The sequence below is a fragment of the Cynocephalus volans genome, chromosome 11 (assembly GCF_027409185.1).
Source record: "Cynocephalus volans isolate mCynVol1 chromosome 11, mCynVol1.pri, whole genome shotgun sequence".
In the NCBI taxonomy this organism is placed as follows: Eukaryota; Metazoa; Chordata; class Mammalia; order Dermoptera; family Cynocephalidae; genus Cynocephalus; species Cynocephalus volans.
Window position 1 is genome coordinate 69,589,972 of NC_084470.1, and position 27,552 is coordinate 69,617,523.

Genomic DNA, 27,552 nt, shown 5'->3' on the forward strand with positions numbered 1-27,552 from the left:
TGTAAGCTTTTTTCATTTCCAGCCATATGGGATGTTTTTGCTATATTTTGTTAATAATGTATGATTTTTATAGCTCTATAGTTAGAGAAAAGAACCTCTCTACTATTGATTCTTTAGAATTGGAGGTTTCTTTCCTGGTCCATTAAAAAATAAAGCTTGTGCCTAATCCACATGCCCTCCAAATACTGTACATCCTGCTTTTGTTGTGTAAGTTCTATAAACATGGTAAATAGAATTCATTAACTTATCCAAATCTCTCTCTCTCTGCTTACTTTTTGTCTCATGGCCTCAATTTGAGAGGACAATGTCAAATTTATAACTACAATTGCTAAATCCATGACATAACATCAATTACTGTTTCCTATATCTCAGAGCTATATTATTACATGTGCACATGTTCCTGTTTACTCCCTTGATCTTACTGTTCCTTTCTTTTTTGATTTTATTTAACAAGTGTGACTTTTTCCATCAGCTTATCTTCAACCTGTGTCCTCTGAAATGTTTTTTATAAATAATATAGTATCTTGTTTTCTATCCATTAGAGAATCTGTTGATTAAGTTTAACCCCCCATACATTTATGGTAATTATTCTTTGAGCTTATTTCAGACACCTGATCTCATCTTTTTGTTTGTTTCACTTTTTCTCCTTCCTACCTTCACAGGTTACATGAGGGTTCCCCCGCTCATCCCCCAGCTGTAGGTATAAAAATTATGCCTTCTGTTTTTTTCAATAGTGATCATTCCTATCTTATGCTTATCTGATCCATACTAATGTTCAAATTCCCCCATCAATATCTAAAAGAAGATCAATATCTATATGTCTATGTCCTTAGCATATTCTTAGCACCGCTGATCTCTTTCAGATATCATACCTCATCTTCCTCATGCCCTAATATCTGATATGCTGAAATAGCATTAAGTTATAATTTCAAATAATTATTTATATACTTTTTAAAATCCCCCACTGCTTACTCTCGGGACTGTATTTTCACAGCTCTTGTTTGCAAAGGTCTACATACAGACACCTCCCTCACCACAGGCATGGGCTCTAGCACCACTGCTTCTTCTGAATCTCTTTGGTTTTTGATTCCCATTTTCTTCAAGCTCAACTATGTCTTTGACTGAATATTTGTACAGTTTATACAGCATTTGAAATTATTTTTTAGTGGAGAATTTTGTGATTATCTACTCTATCATGACCCTAGAAACTAAAGTTGTTATTGCTTTTTATATAAAAGTCATCAAAATCCATACTTCCTTTTATTTCCTATATTACATTTCTTCCTCCTGGCCTCCTAGACTTTTTTTTTTTGCTAGAATACATTCTCCAAAATTATTTTCAGAGGGGCCTATATGTGGCATACTGTGAGATTTTATACAGGATGATATCTTTATTTTACCCTCCCATTTAAATAAGCAGCCAGAAATAACATCCTAAGCTCAAAGTCTGCCTATTTAACAGTTTTAAACTATTACTCCTTTGACTTCTTGCATTTTAGTGTTGCTGTGGAGAAAAGTCCAATGACAGTCAGATTCTTTTCACTGCAGGATGTTCTAGACTTTATGTCAAAATTCTTAGAGTTCTGCTAAGAGATCCCAGTATAGAACTGTGCATTAGTTTCCTAAGGCTACCATAACAAATTATCACTAACTGGGGCCATGCTCTCTAAGGCTTGTAGGCAGGATTCTTCTTGCCTCTTTCTAGCTTATTTCTAAATAAAGTCACATTTTGAGGTTCCTTTTGTGGGGGAATATTCCACTATCTCCAGACTGTTCCTAATTCCTCCTGTTCGGTAGCCTATAAACCATTTCCATATGAGGTCTTCAGTTTTCTTTGCATTCTTTATATTCTTGGTCATTATCTCTTCAAATATTCTCTGACCTCAGTTTACTCTTTTGCCTCTCAGGGATTCAATCTAACATTTCTATCTATCCTATGTCTCTTAACTCTCTTCTCAATCTTCTCATATCTTTATTTCTTCCTGATGCCTTTTGGGAAACAATCTCACACCAAAATTCTACTATTCATCCATCCATTGAGCTAGTTCCTAATGTTACAATTTGGGCTCATTTACTTCCAGTTTCTACCTACCCCGGACTGCCCTTCCCCTCACTGACCTCCTTCCCAGGTACCAGTGCTGTCATCAAGTCCATGTATTTCCACTATATTTCTTCTCACGAGTCTAGTCTTCCAACAACTTAAAATGTTGGCTGCTCTCTCATCTCTTCACTGTTCCTTCCCCTTTGGTTATCTGTACAATTTAGAAACTACTCTTCATTGGGAGGAAGCATGAATGTTACTGACAGATCAGGCTCCGCTTGCCCTCTCGCCTTAAACAAATGACCTGAAAGTCCAAAAGTTGATGCAAGGATTGGAAGGTTTATTCAGATTACTGGTACTCAACTAAATGTCTAACCAAGTAAACAAACAAAGAGAAAAGAGGAGCAGTGGGGTCCAGTTTAGCCTAGTCCTAATCGGCAGGGCCAACCTATTCCATTAACAGTAATTGATAAAAGCAGCTCTCCCCACTGTTTTCAGCATAAAGAAAAGTATCAACTATATTCAAATCAGAAAAACAAAGCATAGCCAGGAGCCCTCCAGGGTGCACCTATACAGACGTGCATACAATCCAACCAAACAGAAGAGGGCTCAGAAAATCAGAGAAAGCTAAAGAGAATAAAGCATTGCCTTGTCAGACTTTAGGCCAGGGACTCCAGGAGAGATCTACCAGCAGCAGAGACATGGGAGCAAAATAGTCCCAGTGGCCACTTGCCTTTTGCAGCCAGAGTCTTCTCCAGTGCCCAAAGCTTTCCAATTTTTTCCAGTGATTAAATTAGGCTCTCGGATTCCAAAGTCATAGGAATAAGAAATGTACCCAACAGGAAAGCAAGCAATGCTTTGTTAAAAGAGGAGGTAGACTTATGCATAAGGGGGGTAAACAGTAAAGCTGGCTCCCCTGAGGGGAGCTGTTCAGGGTCTTTTATAGGGAAAGGAGTTAAGGGGTGGCAGGCCAGTCACTGGAGGTGGTCCATTCTGTTCTTCCTGTGTAAGACCTGTGCACCATGCACAAATCCCACAGACCAGGACGGCTCACTTCACAAAGACCATGAGACTGAGACCGATGCAATCAAGCAAGAGGGACTTTATTCCAGCATGCTGGGGTCACTTAGTCTCCTGGACAGAAGCGACTCCGAGCTTACAACACAAGCACCTTTTATACAGTTTTTCTGGATGGATTTTTGTGACAGGATGAGTTGCTGGTTATCTGTGGCGCCTTTAGATTTATGGGTAGGCTTTAGCAGGCTGGCTGGCACCCTGATAAGGAACAGCGCATTTCTCAATCGTTTATCTTCCCTGGGGTCTGGCCAGGTGGCCTTTAGATAATGAACTAGTCAGTTGCTGGAACCAGGTGGGGGTCACTCCCTTCCTGGAATGTTTAGTGTGCTCGGGCCCACCTGACCTCTATATGGGCCCTTAGAAGCTGCTTCATTTAAAATGTTTTTAGCAAGCATTTGTTACAAAACTGCGTATACTGAAGCTATATTTTTCTTTACACCTGGTTGTGTCATGGGCGCATGCTCAGTAGGCAGTGAAGTTCATCACTGTCACCCCAGGAGTGTCACTGTAGCAGTCACCTTGATGCTTTGTGCACAGGTGGGAATTCCTAAAGGGGTCTTAAGGTCAGTCTGTAACTTTTACAATTATAGTAAACAAGCCTTGGGGAGGGGTTGTGCAACTCAGTAAATATCTGTTTCCTTTCTTATCTCAGTCTATTTTGTCAGGGCAGCCCATGGGGTAATCATTTACCCTGAGGGGTCTCATGACTGAGGAGTGGAAAAGGAACAGAGTGTCCTCTGCAGGGAAAATGGAGTCAGTTTGGTTCACAGGCCTAGCCTTATTCTGTTTCATGAAGAGGTGAAGTGAGAGTTCAAAGCACTGGCACTGAATCTCAGCTCTGCCCTTCCCTTCCTGCTCTTCCACAAGCCACTGAACTTCTCACCCTCAGATACCTCATCTGAAAACAGTAGATAATATGAGTAGGTAAAGCATACCTGTTTCTGCCACATGATGTAGATGCCCCCAAAACACTAATATTTTTATCTTTCTCTATCCAAATCCAATTCTATCTTTTCTTTATTCGTGGTAAAATTCTGTCCATTTCTGCTGCTAGCAGACATTATTTCCTCAACTTTTAATTTCAATGGAGAAGAAAAATATTCCAGGAACTATAAAAGAGACAAAAGCATGGAAAAATGTAAGAGTCGATATAGCATGATGGGAAGCTCTGTTCATCTCCAGGATCTAAAACTGCCTGCACAACTGCGATAAATACTGAATACTCTTCTGTCACATGAAAATCAGAAAGCAATTTTATTTTAAGCTTAAGTAAAATTGCTGAATCTTTTCTACCAAACAAGAAGGGTAGATATACCAATATTCTGTTGAATTTTCAGGAGAAAATTATCTGTAGGGAACTCTGTTTCTTAACCAATATGGAGATGATGGCTTCTGGAATCCAGAAAACCAAGTACTGGGCTAGAGACCTAAGTCTAAGGTTAAGGTCCTTAGATTTATTAGTGAGTGCGAGCCAAAAAAGAAGTACAAGTGACTTGGTTCACTCCAGTAACAGAGACTGAGTCCTGCATATCTTTCTTTAAAAACAAATAGAAGTAAGTATGTTGATGAAAACCAAGGTCGTGTATTTCGAACTAATTAATTTCTTTTGTTTTTGTATTCCTTCATAATAACTTCTTTTATTTGGAACTAAAAATATATGGCTTCAAAGTATTTAATGTCTCCATTTCTATTTTTTTAGCCTTAAAGGTACCCCTCGACCTCCTATAACCCACCTCTATCTCCTTATCTCCTTTAATTCTTACCAGCTATTAGTTTCACATTATTTTTAACACTTTGTCTTCAAAATTTAATAAACAGAAAGGTCTCTACTATTCACATTTAATTTTGTGACTTGGTTGATTTCATCATTTATTTTCTGATAGGGCTAGATAATCAACTTAACTTGTAGGTGGAATAAGGTTCAATGGCCACAAAAGCAAATGCAGGCCCCCAAGCCTGAAATTTCTAAACCATAAACAGCAGGAGATGACAATAGCTCACTTCAGGGCAGACCAGGTTTCTTCCTGGTTTGCTTTCAAATGTTATGTTAATGTCCAACTAAAATAACTACCAAATGCTTCAAACCTTATTCAAAAAACAAAACAAAACAAAACAAAAAACAAAAAAAAAAAAAGAAAAGAATAGAAAAAAAACAGCTTGGAAAATTTTAGCAAGAAAGGACCTAAGAGACCACTTAGATAAAGCCCTCTCATTTTAGAGATGTCAAGTAAATCCAGCAAGTCAAGTCACTTATTCAAATTTACTCTGAACCTTAGTGGGTCTTCTGGCTCTTTATAGAGGGTGCTATTTAAGGATTTCTTAAACTTGGTAGTTTAAGACTTCAGGGACCCCAATTTGAGAAACACTGAATTAAAGATAATTCTGTCACTTTAGGGGATCCCTTGGTGCTAAAGCCACATAGCAGTATTCTATCATAAGGTGGTCAACAGGTGATTCAGAATACAAGTCTATGTCTATTGTTTTCATATCATTTCATCAAAAGGAGGACAGTAAATATCAGCATAAACTCCTTTTTGAGAATGTTAGGACCCTTCAAAGTCTACTGACCCAAGTTTGAGAAACTCAGGACTTCAGCAAAACGCACCTAAGAGGCCAACCTCATGAGGACACAAAATCCTAACCAAGTGACTACCAGGAAAACTTTCCACCCCGTTTCATGGTTAATCTTTCCCCATTTCATGCTAATCTCTCTATAACAAATGATTTCTTTGGGACAGATGAAAAGACTGCCTGTTTCCACAACCATACACTGTGGTCTGCTGACTAGGGACATCTACATTTCCTGAGAATTGTAAAAATGCAGATTCTCAGGCCCCAACCCAGACCTACTGCATCAATCTACATTTTAAGTTACATTGTATGCACATTAAAGTTTGAGATGAACATCCCCAGAGCATTAGTTCCAAAACTAGATTTATTAGAAATCATCCTCTGCAACAATGAGGTTAACACAGCTCTGGGGTTAGACAAATTTGGGTTCAAGTTCTATCTTCTTCCTCAATTAGTTGTATGAACTAGGGCAAGTTCCTTAGCTTCTTGGAATGTGTGAAATGGGAGTAACAACAGTAGCTTCTCAAAGATACATGTAAAGCACTTAATAAATATTTGATAAATGATAGTCATCATATCAGTGTTAGTATTTTACCCTGGCAAAAAGTAATGTCAGATTTTATTCAATAAACAACTGTTAATTGTCAACTATATAAGACAAATATATAAGTTAATACTGGTAAGTTTCTTGGTATAGTGTTTGTCACAAAAATGATATGTAATAGTTAAACAAAACAAAGACAAAACTGCATATTTGCGAAATGTCACTATACTGTCTTTAGGTGACTACTATTTCTTTATGTTAGAGGTAGAGCAAAAGTAGCATATGATTAACTAATAGAAATAACAGCAAATGCTTACTCAGTACTTGCATCATTCTAAGCAATTCATATATGAAACCTTACTTAATCCTCCTGACAACCCTATGCAGAAGGTACTTCATACGACAACATTTATAAATCTCTTTGATTACTTTTTACGCATCAATTCCTAGATTTGAAAATTACTGTGTTCAGAGGATACTGAATCTTTAAGTGTATTGATATGAACAGCTAAATATCTCACAGGAAATGTTTCAAATAATTTACGTTCAATAGTACTGCAGGGAGAAGACCCACTTCCCCATAACTTTGTCAGCACTGGGCATTCTCTAATTCTCCAAATCTCTAACAAAACTGTCATTACTTAGAAATACAGTAAAGGGGAAATGACTTCTGAATGTCCTAGCTAAAACAATCTGCCTTGAAAACTACCATCTCCTAGGCAACCAAGAAGCTGGACATGATGAAAAAGAAACACTGTTCTTTCGGTTAAAAGAACGAAAACCTTGTACTCCCTTTTAACTAGAAAAATAGGTATTATTCCATTATGGCTGGGGGTGTTAAGGTTCATTGTAAAAAATAATCTGCTATTTTTATATCCTGACATGACTCAATGATTCAGCAAATGGCAGGAATCTAGACCAACTCTACAAGGCATGAACTTCCTTGGGGGACATCAGAAGAAAAGCCATAATTCTAGACACTTCTACCAACTAGAGAGTAGATTTCAATTTCAATTCCTTTAAAAACTGGGGACTCAACTGTTAACCAAGAATGTAAATGAGCTTGAAAAGCTGCTGGCTAATGGATCCCAAGACTAACCTTAACAAGAAAAATGACCTGCTATCTAATTGAGGAACAACACACTTTGAGCTGGCCAGGCTCTCCTACATATGTTGCTGATGACTTGGAAAACAATTAAGGCACAGAAATGAATGGTTGGAAACATACATCTAAGTTTATATGATTTATGAAACATTCTAAATCTACAAATATATGTCAAAATTCCACAGGAGATAGTGTAAGAAGATTCCACAAGATGATGACAAAATGAACAAAGAGAAAGAGAAGACAACCTGAAGTGTCTCAAAATTTAAGCAAACATTTTTATATAAACAATTTTTAGTAAAGTATATTAAGTCATCAACCTATGCTGTCATTAAGAAATTTTTTCAATTGTTAACAAGTCAAAGAAAATCCCGAGCCTCAGCTATTTATAAGGTATGTCAAAATGCCAACTGCTTTGTCAAGATCTCACTTCATCATTACCTCGCCTTCTCCCTTCCCACTTTTTTTTTTTTTTTTTGCACTTTTGTTTGTTTTGCATATTTAACCTTATTCTCACTGGCTCCTTGCCCTTCTACTACAAAGATGTTCAGGGATTGTCTACACTTAATCTTTTCTTGAACTGGTTGCTCACTGAACTCTAATCACCTATTTATTCATTCAACAAATATTTATTATGTACTTGCCATAAAGTAAATACTATTCTAGTGGTAAGCATGACAGACCAGGCCTCTACTCTCATGGAACACTCTAGGTGCAGGGTGATAAAGAAGTGTAAGTCGTGGTAATACAAATCAATCAACAAGCAAAAATACTTCCAATTGTGACTTGAAGGAAATAATCAGGGTGCGAAAATAGGTAGTGACTTAGAGAGGAAGTGGGTGGTTTAGTGTCAAAGGAAAGAGAATCTTACAGTTGATCTGAAAGTTGAGTGATGAGGAGCTCATTATATGTGACTATTTGAGGCTAAAAGTTCAAGGTGGAGAAAATAGCAAGTGCCAAGGCAAGAGTGAGCTCTGGGTCTTAAAGGAATGGAAAGAACAGTGTGGTGGGGTCTGAGAGCAGGGGACAAGGCAAAGAAGTGAGGAGACAGGAGTGAAAGATGGACAGAGACCACATCATGAAAGGAAATGTTTGGTGTTTCATTCAATGAGTGATGAAAAGCTCATGATGACAAAGATTTATGCTACAAAGTGTTCAGGGTTCAAATATGATTTTCAAAAAAAAAAAAGGTCTTTACTATTGTACATTAAAAATCATCTCAGGAGCCTAAAAAAATGCTCATGCGCCACTCCCAGATCTTTTCAATTAAAATTTTTTTAAATTGAAATACAATTTAATACAATTTACATACCATAAAATTCACTCTTTTAAAGTATACAATTTAATGGCTTTTGTATGTTCTCAAAATTGTGCGTTTATACCACTATCTAATTCCAGAATATTTTCATCACCCCCAAAAGAAAAATCAGACTCATTAGCAGTCACTTCACATTTCTCCCTTCCCCACAGGCCCTGGCAAATGATCTACTTTGTGTCTCTATGGATTTGTGTATTCTGGACATTTCATATAAATGGAATCATATAATACGTGGCCTTTTGTGTCTGACTTTCACTTAGCCTAACGTATTCAAGATTCATTCACATTGTACCATGTATCTGGACTTCACTCCTTTCAAAGGCTAAGTAATACCCATTGTACGTATACACCACTTTTTTTTTTTAAATACACCTGTCAGGTGATAGAAATTTGTTTCTATTTTTTGGCTATTATGAATAGTGTTGTGAACATTCAAGCACAGGTTTTCACATGAACATATGTTTTCAATTCCCTTGGATTGATACACAGGAGTGGAAGTGCTGGATCTTATGGAAACTCTGTATCTAACTTTTTGAGGAATGGCCAAACTGTCCTCCTTAGTGACTAGACCATTTTACATTACCACCAGTGAATGAGGATTCCACTTTATCCACATCCTCACCAGCACCACTCTCTCAGATATTTTAATTTAATTGGTCTGACCGAGACCTGGGTATCAGGGTCTTTTCTCTCTGTTTTTGTTTTTAGACTTAGTACATTTTTGCCACACACTGCCTCCACCCCCCGCCCCATTTCCACAATAATGACATCTGCTTTGTAGCTGACTCATCCAAGGAGAGAATGAAGGACAAATAAGGAAGACAATCCTATAGCAATCTTATTTTCAAAAAATAGGGAGTACGCAGATAAAAATATTTTGAAATCGTGTGGATGTGTGCACACACACACACTCATGTACAAGGGTAAATCTGAAAATCAATGATAATTTTTCTCAAAAACAGATTTGGGATCAGTTCTACTACCTTTTCTGCATACTTTTATCTTCTACCATCACCACGCACCAGAGAAGATATTTAAAGGGAGTGTTAAGTATCCTTGTGTAATATGCATCACCAACCCCTCCTCCCACTGATCCCTGAGAGACCTGTTCTTCAAAAAGAGCTCACCTATAAAAAATAATGGCTCCCAAAGCTCGTTTCCTCTAGTAAAGAAAGATATAGGGAGCAAATTGATACTTCTATGCTTTACACTTCAACCTGACCTTGAATATGAAATGGTACCATATTTGCAAAAATGTATAAAATTTAAAATTACTTATATCATTTTTTAAAATGTTTCCTGCCAAACCAAACACAGGTGGTGAAAGTCTGTAACACCAGCATCAAGTCCTAGAGCCCTTTAGAAAATCAACAGTCTGTGTTTGTAGATAACCGTCTCAGAGAAAGACAGAAGCCTATATAAAAAGGAAGCAGATTTCTAAACCAAAGGACAAAGTACAGCATGACTTCTCAGTCTAATGGAAGAGGCTGAGATTCATCTTAACAGTAAAAATAACCCAAATCATGTCTTCACGTGGCCTGTAATAGCAGAGGGGAAGCCATAGGTTATAATATTAATGCAATACTTAAGAGAATTAGAGGTTGAAAATAACCTTATTTTTATGTGCCCTTTTAGAATAACCACCTTTTCTACTGTATTACCACTAACATTATACTCTTTATATAGTCATAAAAGATTCACAGATGTTCATCTCCATGGACTGGATGATAACACTGTAGATATGTTGGGACATCAAGTCAGAACTGATGTCAATTACGTGAAATGCTTATATGGTAAATCTAAATCAATAGTGATCTTCTGGAAGCAGGAAGCATATGGTAACATCCCTTTATCAGTGCACAGGCCCCTCAGAGGTTAAGAGACACTGAGTCTTCTTTTTTTTTTTAAAGACTTCTGTGTATTAAAAAACAATTAAATACCAAAGCAAAAGTACATAAACTGTTAAATTGTGTTATATTTTAATATTAACATTGAACAAATACAAAAGGATACAAGATAATGACTACTATTTTTACATGCACAAAAAATGACTCCACCATTTTTTGACTGGTGAAATGTCTTGTCTGCATATTTGTGGCAAAGCAATGTCACTCATGGGTTTTTGCTAAAACAGAGTCGCAAGGCTAATTATGGTGTCAATTATAGCTATGTGTCACTTGTAATCTATAGATTTCTATTTTAAGTGTTCTATCATATTCAGCAATTTCTAATTGTGCTATTTACAAGATAATTACCTGACTGAAAAATTTATTACTTAACAATGAACTATAGGTGGTACAATCTACTAAGAGGACAAGTTTAGAACTATATAATAAACATTTTCCTTCAATCCTGTTCAACAGCATATGGAAAACCCACTTGAAGATAAGTTTTAAATTCAAGGCCTTGAATTTAAGGCCATGCCAGAACACCTATCTCCTGGGTTCTCCCAGGCCCTCAGAAGATGTTGGTTAAATGAAATCCTAAAAAGTCAAACTATCACCTTTATGTTATGTCCTCATGAAAACCAATATGGCCAGACTTTATTGCAGCAGCGATCACTGAGAAAGGCTCTCACTCATGGGGTTTTGAAACAGAGCTCCCTGACTTCACATCTGACTATCAGCACTCAGTAAAACATGAATTTGAAACCAGTCAAGTCTTGACCCTTCCTCCATCATCATGGATTTGGCAGCACAGCATTTTTCAGGGCACCATTCAGAACAATTCCGTTTTTTCATTGTCTGACAAACACCTTCCATTTCCCCGCATCATAGATAAACAGGTATTTCTCAGCACCTCTTGGAGTGACAATGGCAGTTTCTTCCTCATCATTTTTTCATTTTTTCATCTTCTCCCCATGACAGACACTCATCAGGGGATCACCATTCCTACCCATCTCATTATCTCTTTATTCTATTTGTCGCCATTTGGAAATTCAGAACTCTTAATTATTAGCTTACTCTTAGCAACAGTAATGAGGCTCTGGCTGCCTAGTGGGGAGCATTACCGAACACTAACAAGCTTGCAGACTGAGACCCACACCTGAATCCCATCACGTGGGTCCATTGTTCGGGCCAGGTGGGACGCTTCTGTCTACAGGCAAGCTTCTGCAGGAGTGCTGGAGTTTGTAGGGTGGCTATTATGCATTCGCTTTGGTCTTATGATTCACACTGACTCAAAACAGCTTTCCTGTGTGGTTGCACCCATGTACGTACTGGCTATTACCTCCCTTATAATGATACTGTACTGCTTCATTCTCCCTTGTCCTCCTCTTCACTTGTGTAAGGGCTTAGGAGAGTTCTCAAAGGGAACACTAATTGGTCATTTTCTTACTGTTACTTTTGAGCTCCTCCTGACCTCGAAAGGAAAATGAGTCTCTTCTCACAGCCATCTGGGTAATCTGTCTGTATATAAATCTTTCTTGCCACTCCCACACTGGTCAGCCCACTGTCTCAACACAAAAGGTGCTGGACAAGTAGTCATTGACATCTATAGAGCTTTCTGAGCACCTAGGAAAGACCCAGATTCACAGGAGACAGAAAGGTAAAGGATGAAGAATGTGCTGGTCCCCCTAAAACTATGACAAAGATATCTTTATAGTTAATGAGGGATGATGGAACTGACCTGATATCCAACTCTTTCTGGACTTCATATCATTTCATAGCAGCAAGAGCCTTGCACCAAAGACAATAAAAGAGCATTGATTGAATGCTCCTGTGTGCCAGGGCCTATGTTAGGCATTTGACCTTCATTAGCTCATTTAACCCCCATCAACCTATACCACAGATATGGAAGAAAACAAACCCCATAGAAGTCAAGTGACTTGATCAAGGTCATCCATTAGCTAAGCTCTTCTCAGTAGACCAAAGTGGCCACCAAGCACTGCTCAGAGTGGGGCAAAATGTGGGTCTGCGGTGGGTTTGGGGGAATGACAATACCCCAAAGGTGACAGAGGCTAATGGCAGAGGTGATGACCAGTGGCATCACCCAGGTGTGCAACTCTGCCTGCTTCTCCTGTGGCTGCTTCCTCTTATCCACAGTGACCACCATACTGAACACTGTCTAGGAATTACTGTGCTCAAGGCTACGGGTGCTCCCTCTTTCCAGAGTTTTATAAAGCTAAGAGAAGCTATTTCTTAAAATAGTACTGGGGGGGTAAGCATTTACACATGATGCCAGCAAAGGCACCTCCCACTGATAACCATGATGTAGAGATGGTTAGAAAATTTGTGCAGTGAATTATTTAAAATGGGTTATTGTTAATCATACCGATAATAATAAGAGCTAATATTCCACCAGCCCTTGCTATAGGCCAGGCATTATGCTAAATGCTTTATGTAAATATCTCACTTAATCCTCTCAGTAGCATTGTGAGGTATTTCTATCATCCTGATTTCACAGAAGAAGAAAGCACTGAGAGCTTAAGTCACTTGCCCACGTTTACACAGGAAGTGGTAAAGCTGAGATCTGTAACCAAGGTTTGTGATACTGGTCTCCTCTCCACTTCCAGCAGTGCTAAGAGAGATCTTCTGCCCACCCTGCATCACATGCTGTACTTTTTCATGTAAATGATGACTTTAAATGTCTACACCCAGGTGGGCAAGCACAGGAGGCAACAAGAAAAACAAAAAAAAGACAATGTCAGGAAAGAAATTAATTTCCAAGTGCACATTGCTGCTGCCCACAGAGTCGATCTCGTTTTCAGTAGGTATAAAGAGCCAACACAGAGACCACAAGATGGCTATGCCAGGTCTCTTGGGGTCAAATGGACAGGCCAAGGGCATTATCAAGCTCTCCTTAGCTCTCTGCATGGCTCTGCCTCATGCATTCGATTGGTTCACCCATGACATCAGAGAAACATGTAAGCTGGGGGCAACTCTGCTTCGAGTGTATGCTGTTACTAAGGGTAATTTATGGCAACTCTCATTGCCAAGTGGGCTGAGAAGCACAACATAATAATTAAAAGGCTGACAAGCAATTGCTAATTAAGTGTATATGTATTGTTGAAAAATAGATTTTGAGTCCAAGTAAAACGATGATGCATGTTCTCCCAGCGCAAAATCTCTGAGCTCTGGGGTCTCTTGCTTTTAAAACAGAATTTCAAATGCCGGCTATCAGTAACCCATATATTTGAACCCTGGCTGAATGACAAATATGAGGAAGGGCCATTTCTTTTCAAAACAGCTACAAATATAATTTTTCAAAATTTTTCTCTTGACAAGTTTTATCCTAGTTTTAAGTGATCTTGTTTAGATGACCCCTCCTCCAAGAGTCCTGCTGGGACAGAGCTCTGTTGGCACAACTTGACTCCTACCTTTGTAGTCCTTGCCTTTGTGTGCCACAGTGCAGGCTATTAGAAACAGCACACAGAATCACTGCTGACAAGACAGAGGTGTGCACTCTAGACCCTGCCCCAGTTCTGGTCTCTAACAGGAACACATATTCTCAATCACTCTTCTGTCATCTACCTGAACTACTGCCCTGTCTGGTACATACACATGGTCATGTGAAGCCATTTCACAGTTCAGGTCAGGGTTTCACTCAGCATGCCTTTTAGAGTTCTAGGATTATTTACTCCTCCTACCACACAAACCAGGAAGAACGTTTTCCCACTAAACATAGATTCCCAGGAGCTCCAACCCCCAGTGAAAAAAATAAAAGATGCTTGGTAAGCTCTCTGCCTGGCTTTTGTCTATCAGGAAGGTCCCCACCTGGCACTCATGCTGTGGCTTCCCCCTCCTGCACCCATGGCAGACATCACTAATCAACTATGACATGTTCTACTGCAGGGTCTTCTTAACAGAGCCTTCAAAATAGTCATTAACAATCAATTGGAATTGCTGCATGACACACAGAACCTATTTTTCATTCCATTTTTAGAGTTTAGACTAATGATCCAGGGAAACCTTTCATGGCAACCCTGAGATGGTTCCATCCATTTTAGGCTAAAGATGTGATAACATATATCTCTCCTGGAATCTTGATTCTTTCAATTAGGAACATGAATAATAAACTTCTAGCACTGAAATAACATGTTCTATGGTAATCCTCTGACTAATCACCTCGATAATAAATATCTAAAGACCACATTTTTCGCTGGGCTTCCAGCCTCCTTAGGAACATTCTGATTGTGACATAATTTTTAAATTAGTGGGTTTATTCATAGTTTTCTATTAGTAAATGTCAGGCTTCTTACTAATTAGAAAATTCTGTAAATCTACAGTAGTATTAATTTTCAACTGTACAGGGAATTAATACGAGAAAAAGGAAATAAGGAGACAATTAAAATTTCCTTAGGGGCACTTATTTCTATGAAATTCAACACAAAGAAAACATTAACCCATTATGAGGATGCACTTAGAAAGGACTACAAAAGATGTGTCACTGTCACAGAGAACAAGTGAACATACATTTACCATGAAGCATTCTCAGTTACAGCTAAATTCTCTGATGACATTTTCTCAGGTTGCTGCCACTAAGATTTCCCCTCTTCAATTTTGTTAAATGCACTTTTCCAGCAGTTTCTCGTTTAATAAGGTTTTATTATTTCTTTATTGATGTTTCCACTCAAATCACTGGTGCACTTTCTTTCACTTTAGAGAACAACGCACAGTATAATGTTCAGATCCTCAAAGCTGCCCCACAAGCAGTCTCTTGCTTACTAAGTGCTTGCTAATATCCATCTCTCTTTCCCCATTGAGCCATTCAGAGAGTGGAAACATCTGTATATCTCTGCTCCAGAACATGAGAGAAAGCATGTCCCTCTTATGAGCACTTAGGCCATTACTCTCTAAAGCCATCCTACAAACAGTTAAACAAATCTGATTGTTTTTCAAACTCTCTTTCAATTGCTTAAGCCTATTTGCTAAGATACTGGAGTCTTCCTGTGTTGGTGGCCATGGAAACCACCTGTCAGTGTCATGGCATGAGGTCTTTTCTTAGCTTTTCCTGGCATGCCAGGTTGCTGGGGACAGGCCAGAGCCTTATGTTTGGAGAAGTACAGCTATTTCAGAATGATGGCTCCCAAAGATTTCAGATCACAGTTAATACCAAAATCAAACTGTCACATGGCATGCTCTGATGGGGAAACTGCACAATTATTAAGTACACAAACAAGATGATGCACAGACAACTGTAGCTTCCATTTGGGGGCAATTTTCTTCCTTTATCGTGACTAAATGTAATCTTCTGAAGAAGAATGAGGTCTTAACCAATTAGTGTAATGCACAGAAGTGCCTGTTCTGCCATTCTGTCTTATTTATAGTACCTGGGATACATTCCTATATAAGGCCTCTTACACGCACGGTAGTTATGCATTTGTCTCTCCATCTTGCATACTAGATCATGACCTCCTTGAGTGCAGGAAATGCTGTCTGAGGTTGGGGTTGCCTATCAGCCCCCCACCCTAAGCAGACCAAAGCAGCCACATGGGAGGCAAGAACAGCCTTATGAATGGCTGGGTAGCTCCCAGTAGTCTCTGGGAATTCTGTGAGTAAACTCTAAATAAGTTGGTCAGGCCAGAAACCAAAATGGGTCTTTCTGCTCCCTCACCTGAGATGAAGACCCCAGGTCCACAGAGCTCATTTGTCCTGTCTCCCTCAGTCTGAGGTTGAAAATGGTAACTGGGACAATCATGCAGGCCTTCCCTGACCTGTGTACCACATGGAGACTGAGGAGTACACCATGCAGAGCTGAAGACAAGTACAAGAGAAAGAGGGCAAGGCGGAGCCCTTCTCTTATGTGAGAAGTTTTCCTACACTAGAGTGTGGACCATGGCCCAGTAGATGCCAGGTTGTTACCAGACAGGGTAGTTGCTACCTCTCCTGATGAAAGGAGCGGGGTGGCAGAGGTGGGGGGGGATGTGAGGAGAAGGGGCAGCAAGGGAGTGTGGGAGCGGGTGAGTGGAAGTAACACAGGGAAGGAAGGAGAAAGGGACACAGAGCCAGGGAACAGAGGGAAAATTTCCTTCCTAAGAAAGGAGGAAGATTTTCATTTACTGTCACCATATGCATAGTAGCCAGCACGTTGCCTGGTAAGTGGTTGATACCCAATAAACACCAGTTGAATGAATAATGGACTCATTCATTGCACTTTTCCATGTCTCTATCTCTAGCATTAAGATTTGTTTGACGTATTCCACAAGAGCCTACTGTTGTAAGCCAAACCAAACCAAAGTAATACAGAAGAATGCTCTAAAGCACTTACATTATTAGACATCAAATTACCAGTCAGATAGATGCTCAGAAGGGACCTATGTAAGAACCAACCTCATTTTGGAAGGAATGAGGCCAAGAGCCAAAGCCAGGCTTTTACACAGCTATTCCTCCAAAGCACCAGGACCAGAAGCCACTTTCAACAAATTTCAGCTCATTCCTTCTCTCTCTTTTCTTCTCTGATTAAGCCAGTTATAGCCAAGTTAGAGAACTGGAGTTCTCATAAATTGCTATTGATAGAATAAGAGCTAGTCAAACAAAATGGGGGCCATTTATTTCCCAGGCTTACATGATGGTAAACTAAAAAAATACTCCATCAAGGATGTCAAGATGAACAAATCTGCAATAGCCATTTGGGCAGAGGACAGGTGAATAGCCCAATTCTTCTCACAGAGACGAACAAAAAAGTTCAGGCCATTATCCAGTGTGATCTGAAAAGGCAACTCAATGACTGAACTTTGCAGTTCTGATACCATTCAAATAAAAACGAAAGCTGGAGATAGAAGGCCTGATGGGTCATTCTGTCTCAGGAATGTCTGTGCCTATACTGAGATGCGTGTGTGAACAATGGCTCCCTACCAAATGGTACAGTCTTTATCAGCCTCTTGAAAACAGAATAGACCCTGAAAAATAAAAAAGGCCTGTCAGCCAATTACTCAGGCACTATTCTTATTATCAAAACATTTATTATTTTTTATTGCCTAGACTACAGCAGTCTGGAAAATAGTATCTCGATTTAAAAAAAAAAAAAAAAAGACTTTGGAAATTACAGAGATAATCCTGACTATTCATAAGTAAAGTAACACCTGCCAGTTAAATAGGTTCACTAGGTATTACTCTAACACGTGTTTCCCTACTTTTAATTTGAGTTATCATTCATTTATTCAACATCTACTATTTGCCAGGCACTGTGTTAGATGTTGGAGATACAATGATTAACAAGAAATGGCCTCATCATCATGAAATTTATTGTCAGTCTTACAGAACTTACTCCATATTACAGTATTCAATAATTAGATATATTAAGCACTGCCATTTATGGCTATGGGGAGACAGCAGTGGACAAGACAGACAGGTTCCATTCTCTGATCCGGGGAAAGAAAATAAACAAGTTAAATAAGATTTTCAGATAGGAGAGCTGGGAAAAAAACAATGGGATAATAGAATTAGAGTAATGGGGTGACAGTGGGATTGTTGCTTGAGATAAGATGGCCAGGTGGGATCCCGTAGAGAAGGAAAGTCTCACTTGGGACCCTAGTGTGTTAAGAAGCCAGCAATCCAGGTAGGGTGTTAGGGTGGCCTGCTTTTCCCCACTCCCAGATTTTAAGAGGAGTCTAGCACTAACTATTACTAGGAAAGTAAGTTAGTTGGCCTAACTGGAGGGTTCAATACCAACCAGCTCTTGAATACTCAGAGTGTGGTCTGGGGACTGGCAGTATCAGCTTCACTGGGAACTTATTAGGAATGCAGAGTCGCATCTCCACCCCAGACCTGCTTAATTAGACTCTGCACTTAAACTGACCTCTAGGTCATTCACATGTACATTAAGACTTTGGAAGCCCTGAGCAAGCCACCTAGGCTAAGACCTAAAGCCATATCCACCAAGCCTGGCCTCCATCAGCCATTCCTTTGTTTATTTCACAATTTATTTGAGAAATCTGAGAACCAGAACATGGCTATTTATTGGGGGCCCTCAAGACCCTCTAACCAAAGGGAAGAGTAAGTACAAAAGCTCTGATGTGGGTCAAGCTTAAATACGAATAAAACAAACAGAAATAAATAAAAGGCTGAGCCATATAAATGTCATTCTTATTGAAATGGGCAGCCTTTGAGGATTTTAGGCAAGAGAGTAATATAATATAATTAAAATTTGAAGAGATGAGTCTGGGTCCTGTGTAGAGAATGGACTATGGCTAAGAAAGAATGGAAGAAGCCCACACAGTTAAGAGGCCACAGAGGTGAGTTGGGGATAAATGGCAGGGACTTGAACTACTGAGGCCACAGTGGGTAGAGTGAGCAGTGGTCATATTCTGGATATATTCTAGAACAAGAGCTGATAAGACTTACTGATGGATGGAAATGTGGAGAATTTAGGAAAGAGGGGACTCAAAGGACCAGTGAGTACCATTACAAAGCATGCAGGTGGGCACGCTAGTCCTGCTGCCCCCAGGTCCCATGGCTGACCCCCAGCTGGACTAATCCTAAATATAAAAGAATTCATAAGTAATGTAACTTTCAGTTGATGGAGAATGCCATAACACCTAGTTCCTACTTCTACTCACTTTTGAATCACTTTTGAAGAACAGGCACCTGTTCTTCCTTGAAAAATATCAGCGCAATGAATATTGATTAATGAAAGAAGGAAATATTAATTAAAAAACAAAACAAATGCTAATTCAGACAAATACTTCAGGCAACTGCAGAAAAAGGATAACTTACTCTCTAACGGTAGATGTTTGGCAATAAGAACAGGATTGAAAATTGCTAGATGTCTCAACACTTTAGGAAATAGTTGGCACCTAACTACTAAAGCAAAAGGAACTAAACTTGTCACTAGACCTTAACCTTTAAACCTCAGGAAAGGCCATTTTTAATGAGTTCCATTTCAGCTTTAAGTTGAGCTCATCTTTTTGAACTCAATCTTTATTCAAACAAGAGCACATATTTAAAAAGGGAGAAGCTATTAAAAGGTCAGCAGTGATCATCTTTACATATAGGAAACAAAGCATTCTCCTTGGAAAAGTCACCATGCAGCTTTGGGGACTTACACTTTGAGTATTCATTTTAGAAAACACATTTATGACAATTCACTATGATAGCGATTTATTCTTTCTTTTCAAAAGTATCCTCCCTTTTGTGTCTTCCTAGGGCTGGTAAAAACAGACCTTCCAATCACCTGGGCTTGCCTTCCTATTGCCTACCTGTGGCCAAAACCCAAACATTTCTTCTATTATAGTTGAACTATTTTTATGTACGTTTTATATCCAAATTCAGCAGAGGGTTGACAGAGAGCAAGGTAACATTCCAAGCAGTATCTTTTAAATAGAATTCTATTTTCAGATTCAGGATGTGGAACAGTTGGTTTAAATGTATAACTTTGATACCTGTGTTTCCCTCTTTAAATGCGCTTCTGAGAATAACTCCCGGCCACCACAAGGTTGACTCCGTTCCTTTCAGTACTGTGAGAAAGCGATTGAGAACTGGGATTTTATTCCCAAAGCGGCCAATTCCTTTATCTTTTTCTAAAGCCAATTATCTTGCAAATTAGATCCACTGCTTACATAATATAACGTGGTGAGGACCTAGGGAAAGATGGAAGGAAATCCATTACTACTTTTCCAAGCATATACTTGTTGGGCGATGGGTCAGGAGGATCGTCTTCATGTTTGAAGACAACCGGATGATGTAGTTGATAAGAACACAAACATCAGTGTCACACTGCCTGGCTTCTTACGCCATCTGAATAGCTGAGAGACTCTGAGTAAGGTACTTAGTTTCTCTAGGTCTCAGTTTCCCCATTTACCCTATGGCAGTGCTTCCCAAATTAGTCATCTATGATTATTTTTTCATCTATGATTTTTTTAATGTAACAGCTTTATTGAGATGTAATTCACATACTGTACAATTTACCCATATAAAGTACACAATTCAATGGTTTTTAATCTATTCACCAAGTTGTAGAACCACAACCACAATCAATTCTAAAAACATTTTCATTGCTGCCTGGGGATCTTTTAAAAATTCCAAAGCCCATGCTACACCCTAGATGAATTAAGTCACAGTCTCTGGAGGTGGGACATAAGCATCTGTAGTGTATGAAGCTCCCCAGATGATGCCAATGGGCAGATAAGTTGGGAAGCAATGCCACACGAGATCACTGTCAGGAATATGTGGGATAAACACAAAAATAAAGAAATGGGAAATGCTTAGCACAGAGACTGGCCTATAATAAGCACTAAAGCGGTGGTGGGGATAATCACACTGAGGAATAAAATAATGGGAAAGACTATTTAAAGAATTATGCTGGAACTTTTATAATCTGTACTAAAATGACAAATTTGTATTTATCAATGATACACTTTAGAGCTCTGCACATGGCAGAATACAGAACTTACTACCCAGTACTACGTTCATGTACAAGTTGGTCTCCCCCACCAGAGCGTGAGCTCTTTGAGGGCAGAAACAATACACAGTACATTAAAAACACTATCTCAAGAGCGTATGTTTTGACACAGAGTAGACAACCTTTTGTCGAACTGAACCACAATATTTAACATCAAATACCGTCTATCCAAGAATGAAGAAAACAGTGCACTTGTTCCAAAGCTCTCAGAACACTCAGTGGCCATTGTAGTTTGTAGAAGATTGGCAAGCAAGACCTGCAATTTGGCTCTATAAAGCACACCCTGAGGAGCGATGCTTTGGGTACTTAATAACTCCATTGAATATATGGCACAACCACAAGCTGTTACTAAGAACACTGAATGATGTATTACCAATGCTGAGATCAAGAAAAAAACTGTCATCCAGGGGAAAAAGATTAATTAATATCAATTAATTTTCTTTTACAGTAGTATATTATGCAGACACCTTTAGACTTCTGAAGAGAATTTGAGAAAATTTTACAGTACACAGGAATTTGCATGTACTCTGGGAGCAAAAAGCAGGTCCCGGACCTGTTACCTGGGGTATGTTCAAAATGAAGAACAAAGGACAGTGGCATTTCTGTAAGTGGAGAGTCATGGAGTGGGAATAAAAGAAAGGCAGTTTCTAAAGGAAACAGAGAAGCTTATGGATTCAAAAGAAATAAAATTATAATTACAATAGAGCTACCTGGTTATACAACAAGCAATACTATTAAGTACCCTCTCTGGAAAGAGAGTGTTCTTTGAAAAACAAAATGCAGAAAAGATCAGAAAGCAAGTTAACAAAAGCTATTAGGTAAAGTCCACCAAAGGAAGAATTCCCTTTCCTTAGCATCTTCCTTCAAGTACAGGATAATCAAGTTTGAACTGTAGCAAGGGGATAGAATATGAGATTCACCGTCTAGGAATCTATGGCAAATAATTTCTTTCGCCTTTGCTTTTCATTTCTAAAATGAAGGCCTGGACCAAGATAGTGTTTCTCAAGTTTGTTCTAAAAGATTTAACAGGCATTACTTGAAGAAAATGTTCCATGTTCAAATAGATTTGGGAAAGGGTAGGATAATCCAACTACACAGGTTTCTTCTTTTCAGGGCCTGTCACGAGATTAACTGTACTATATTAATGTCAACTTCCAAGAGGAGAATATAGTCTGCAGAATTTCCCCAACCACAGAATTCTTTTGGGACAGACCGTATCAGGTGACTAGTGTTTTCACTGAACTCACATTAGAAAAGTCTGCATTATAATTATCTTGCAGGTCCCTTTCAGAGTTTAGAGTCTAAGGATTCCAAATTATGGTCTCTTGAAAACACCACCACAAAATAGCCCATCAATAGCCAACTGACTAACAATTAGTATTTGGGCAGAAAGTAGATACAAAATCTCCAATTTCAAAGCAGTACAAAGAATCAGTAACTGGTATTCTTCTCTGCATATACTGTGTGTGTATACATGTAATTCCTTCTTTTTAATTATTCCAAGATGAGCAGTGTGCTAGATTTGCACTGTATTTTGTAATAAATATTCATCCTGTTTATTGGATATGTCTATCATATCCTAGCCTCTAGTCATGTTTACAAATAAGATAGGGGAAAAAAAAAAAAGAGAGACTGCTGATAACATAATGGCTAAAAATCCACAACCAGTATTTTCACAGAAAGATCACACGCATACACACACAAACACACACAATCTACATGTCATCCTGGTATCTAACTGTGAATTCCATCAGTATTCTCTGTGCAACCCAAACCCCTTGGTTTTTCTGCATACCCCCTACACAACTCCTGCCATCCTGAGTCCTAGAATATGAAATTTTAAAAATATGGCCCATTGATGGAAAGATAGAAGCTTTTATATAGGAGAGAGGCTCAGATTCATCACATATTTGCTTTTTATCATACTCAAAAGTACCTTCAATAACCTAGTGCAGAAAAGGAGCCTGATGCTGGCTGGAGGAATATAAAAAGGAAAAGGGTAATGGGAACAGACATCCAGACCAGCTGGTCAGCAACTAGGGCCGTTTTTAATCACCATCACCACCATCACCACCATCACCACCACCACCACCACCACCACCACCACCTTGCCTCTGCAGAGGCAGCATGGTGCTAAATGCTAGACACATAGCATTTCATTTCACACTCTTGGCATCTCTACAAGGTAGCTCCTATTATCCCCAGTTTTTGATTAATAAAACTGAGGCCCCCAAAAGTGAAATAAATTCCTCAAGTCCCAAAGCTACTAAGTGACAGGCCCAGGACCTACATCCAGGTCTGTTCAAGGCCAAAGCTCAAGCTCTTCACCAGAACTGCCTGAGAAAACCTGGGCTCCAAGGGGTATATACGGTTGCACAGAGAATACGAGGTTAAGTCGTTTGCAGCAGAGCGCAGAAGTGGTAGGACGTGGATGGACCCAAATCATGAATGAGGCTACCATGGTGCACTGACCAGAACTGTGTGGATTTTTCACTTCCTCTTATCAAATGTCACCTCTGAGGAAGTCCCAGGAACATTCATGACCATTTCCCTCAGACACTTTCCTTCCTCTGCAGAAGTGCCCAAGTTCATTTAAATTTGAATTTCTACTGAAAAGCAGCTGCTCTGCTCACAAGGGTCCAACCTCCCACACTTTTTCTACCCTTCTCAGTCCCCCAAACTAAAGATCTATGCTGGATATGGTAAGCAGAGTCCCAAGTGGTGTGAAAACCTGCCTGGAAGATTTGTGTCCCCTGACCTCCCCTCCCGCACCCCTAATAGCCTCCAGAGTGGACTTTGTTCCCTTGGGAACTAACTATACCTGCCCTTCCTGAGCAGATGACTGACCTGCAGGCTCCTGACCCGCTCTCAGGAACAGGAGGAGACACATCAGGCACTCAGCTCCCTGCCGCTGCTCTCCAGAAAGCAGGGCAGGGGAAGGGCAGCTGCCCCAATTAAAGCTGATGGGGGTGAGAGGTCAAACAACCCTCATCCCTTGGATTCTGACCTTCCTCCCTCCAGAGAGAAAGTTGAAGAATCTGCCATTGGTGATAATTCATGGTGCACTTGTTCATGTTTTACATACTTGTCACTGTTGTGTTCTGCCTCCCAATTAAGAAACTAGCCCGGCAGCTGGGGGTGCTAGAAAGGGCCAGGAGTTGCAGAGCTGTTCAAGACGTTCTGAGCACTCTCCTTTTCTCCTGCCTTCTGCTTTCTCACTTTCCGCCTTTCCTTGCAGAGCAACAAGAGAAGCCACTTCAGCAAAGCCACATAAGCCTGCGATTTAGCTCACAAATTGCGCACCGCATCCTGTATCTCGTTCTGCATCTTCTCTTTTACCTTAGCTCTTCCTACTGATTTTGAGCATAGCTCAGAGTAACACTAGCTGTTGCTCTATCAGCTTAAGCCAGTATCACCTGCATGTCATCTGGTAATGGAGCACAGTTGAGGCAGGTGCTAAGAGCTTAGAAAAGCTGCCAGCCACAGCTGAAAAGGATACATAGCGGAACACTCCTGAGTTCCATGCGCTCCTCTTAACCCCTCAAGAGTCACAGCCTGGGAATGGTGGCAACTTCAGGACTGTGAAGAGCCCATCCTTGGGCAAAAATCTCTACATTGACTATACCATGGTCCAATTCATCACTTTGAAACAAAGGGCTTACTTCAGTATGTGGCCCTGGAACCCTCATTCCCAAGTTAAAAACAAAGCTCCGTCAGTCGACCTATATTTATAGAGTCTCCCTTGCTCATCTCCTTTCATTCCTTCCACCTGCCAGAGTAAGAAATCTCAGTGCAGACATTCCCAGCTTTTCCAGTCCTCCCTCCTCCTCCCTGACAGAATTAGTTGTTGCCTACTCTATGTTTTACTGTAGCCTTTTTCTCCCCTTATTTATGTGCTTGTCTGCCCAGTTGACTGTGACCTTCTTGAGTTTGGAAACACTGCTTGTCTCCGTCTCATCCTGATAGCCCCAAGAATAGAGATGATAAATGAAAGTGTCTGAAAAAATGAAGAATGAATAAGTGAAAAACAAAATTTTTAAAACTATTAGTCTCCAAAGAGTTTACCTTCTAGTAAGTGAGGTGAGACACACATGAAACACAAGTCAAAGCAATAAGTATCAAGGGCTAGTGTAAGAAGTAAAGGAGGACGGGACCACTGGGCTTGTCTGAGAAAGGAGACAGCAAGCTACTTAGGAACATGAGTATGAATCAGTATGTCTACAGGTGCGGACAGGAATGAGAAAGGCGTGTTGGGGTGAGGTGAGGTCTAAATCCAGGGTCTGCTGAGATAGGGGAATCAGACTGAAGTCCAGATGCCACAAGACTTTCAATATCAAACAAAAGATTCTTTTTTTTTTTTTTGTCTAGACATTAGAGAGGAGTATACAAGAAATATTCAACTGGTTGTAAAGTCCAGGAGGACTGCAGTGGACTGGAACTGGTAGCATCAGAGACTGTAGAAATAGGCCTACATGATGGCAGAGAAAACCCTTAATAGCTATTTTAATCAAAAAAGATTTTCATTTAAAAGACAGAGTCTTAAGAAGACCACAGCACAAAAGAGAAGAATTGACATTTACAGACAGCAACTGGCATCAAAGACAGAATTCATAGGTCAGATAGAAACTTACAAATATAAATTCAAATCAAAGTTTTGGAGAGATTCAAGAACATAATGTACCTACAAGTTATGAACAGGTTGTTTATCCATCAGGAAACAGAATTCATTCCTGATGGTTTGCGTGAGGAGTCTGAAATGAAGGTATAGGTGGTGTCTAAGGAACAAATGAGGGATGGTGGGGCACCAAAGATTAGCAACAGGAAGAAGCCATTGCCACTCCTACTGCTGAAAGGATAAAGGGGAGAAAGAGTGAGAGCCACAGCCATGGAGGCCAAGCTGCCTGGAGGAAGCTGCACTGCAGAAGGACAAAGCTTCTACCCTCTGGCCAAAGAGGGTAGGAAAAAAATACACTGACTTCTCTGTCCCTTCACCCTCCAAACTTGTCCTAATGCCTCCCATTGGGCAAACCAGCAAGGAAGTCCAAGGAATGCAGGACAGAGAAGAGCAGAGAATGACCTGGGCGAAACAAAGATTAGCCAACACAAGTTGCTATGAAAAAGGAAAAATAAGAGTAAGAGACAAGAGGGTAGTTGGAAATTAAGAATACCATTGATAAAACTAAAATTAAAAGAAAAAAAGATACAGGAAGTAGAAGACAAGGTACAGAAGAGATTTCCTAGGGCAAAAAGATAAGGAGATGGAAAACGAGAGAAACGTCAGGAAGCACAGAAGAGGGGCCCCAGAGAGAGCACCGTGATTACTGACTGCCAAGGGTATGGTGTCTGGGAATGCTCTAGAGACAAACACAAACAAAAGGGAAGAAATGAAACTTGATACTTCTTTACGATTCAATAACATGTAACAACAAAAATATTTCCTTTGCCCCTGAGTCCTTGGAGCATAAAAAAATCTGGGACAATCTGTTCCCTTGCAAGCATCAGAAAAGCAACTTTTTGTTTCAAAAGGTCTGTGGCGAAACACAATTCCATGACGTTAATTAATTTATTTCAATCGAGAGTGAAACGTAAATGAAAGGTCCCTATTTTGGAAAAGGCCATGAAAATGTGAAGACATTATTATTTCCCAGCTGAGAGGAGAGGTGAGACTCTCTGCCTGGCACATTTCAGAAAGGCTCAATCAGCCAAGGCAGGGGAATAGATTTAAAATAGAAAAGTAATGGGAACAAGGCTTTGCACATAACAGAGATGGTGGCTGATGAAAACCCATTCCTCTTGAGCCAACTCTGTTAATGCCCCTTTTACCAGGTAGTTTGGAAAATTTGAAAACCTACATAGTTCTAATTTTCCATAGCTTCTGGGACTAATTACATATTTGTATCCAGATGCCTATACATGTGTGTGCATATATAATGGTCTCATCCCGTGATATAGATAACTGCATATTCAGCTTATTAATCACTATCTTAAAATACAGATCTAAATCTGGGGAAAATCTGTATGCTGTTTTTCAGATAAATAAAAAGGAGAATATTGGCCAAAAATATAACACCTCACTCACTGATTCATTTATTCAATAGGTTTTTATTGGTGATTATCTTACCACAAGTATGGGTTTTGTTACTACATCGTCTGGCCCTCCCAAGTGTACAATGAGCCAGTTCAGGGAACAAACTCTCACATACCAAATTTTGAAGCTGCATTTCAGCAGCAATTTAAAAAACCAAGTGTATAGGCTTCCCAGATGTCTAGAAGCTACCCAGATTCCCCTCCCCTTCATTTATCCTTCTACAATTAGATGCCCCATGCTCTCTTGTGCAGAAATAACAGGGACAATTTAATGCCTTATGATTGCTCATTAAATATCTAGATTATGAGTAGTCAGACAGGAGCTGCAGTACTATTTTAATAAAAGTACAATAAATAAGGCAGCTGGTAATAAATCTCTTAATAAAAATGTAGTCAATGGTGCATTTAATTTGATGGCAGAGCCCACTTTCAAATAATCCAAAAATTGGATTTTGTAAGAAAAAAGATGC

The 27,552-nt window shown here is 39.5% G+C and overlaps 1 protein-coding gene across 5 annotated transcripts in view; it reads right to left on the reverse strand.

Moving 5' to 3' along the window:
• The window catches only part of FHIT (fragile histidine triad diadenosine triphosphatase), a 1,434,235-nt gene that overhangs the window by 791,120 nt on the left and 615,563 nt on the right, over positions 1-27,552 (reverse strand). The window contains exon 1 of one of the 5 annotated variants that reach the window (XM_063115078.1): positions 19,977-20,004. The exons of the other annotated variants lie outside the window; for them this stretch is intronic. The gene's annotated coding sequence lies outside the window, so the exon portion shown is untranslated. Of the gene's footprint in view, positions 1-19,976; positions 20,005-27,552 lie in introns of those variants that run through there. 5 annotated transcript variants of the gene reach the window in all.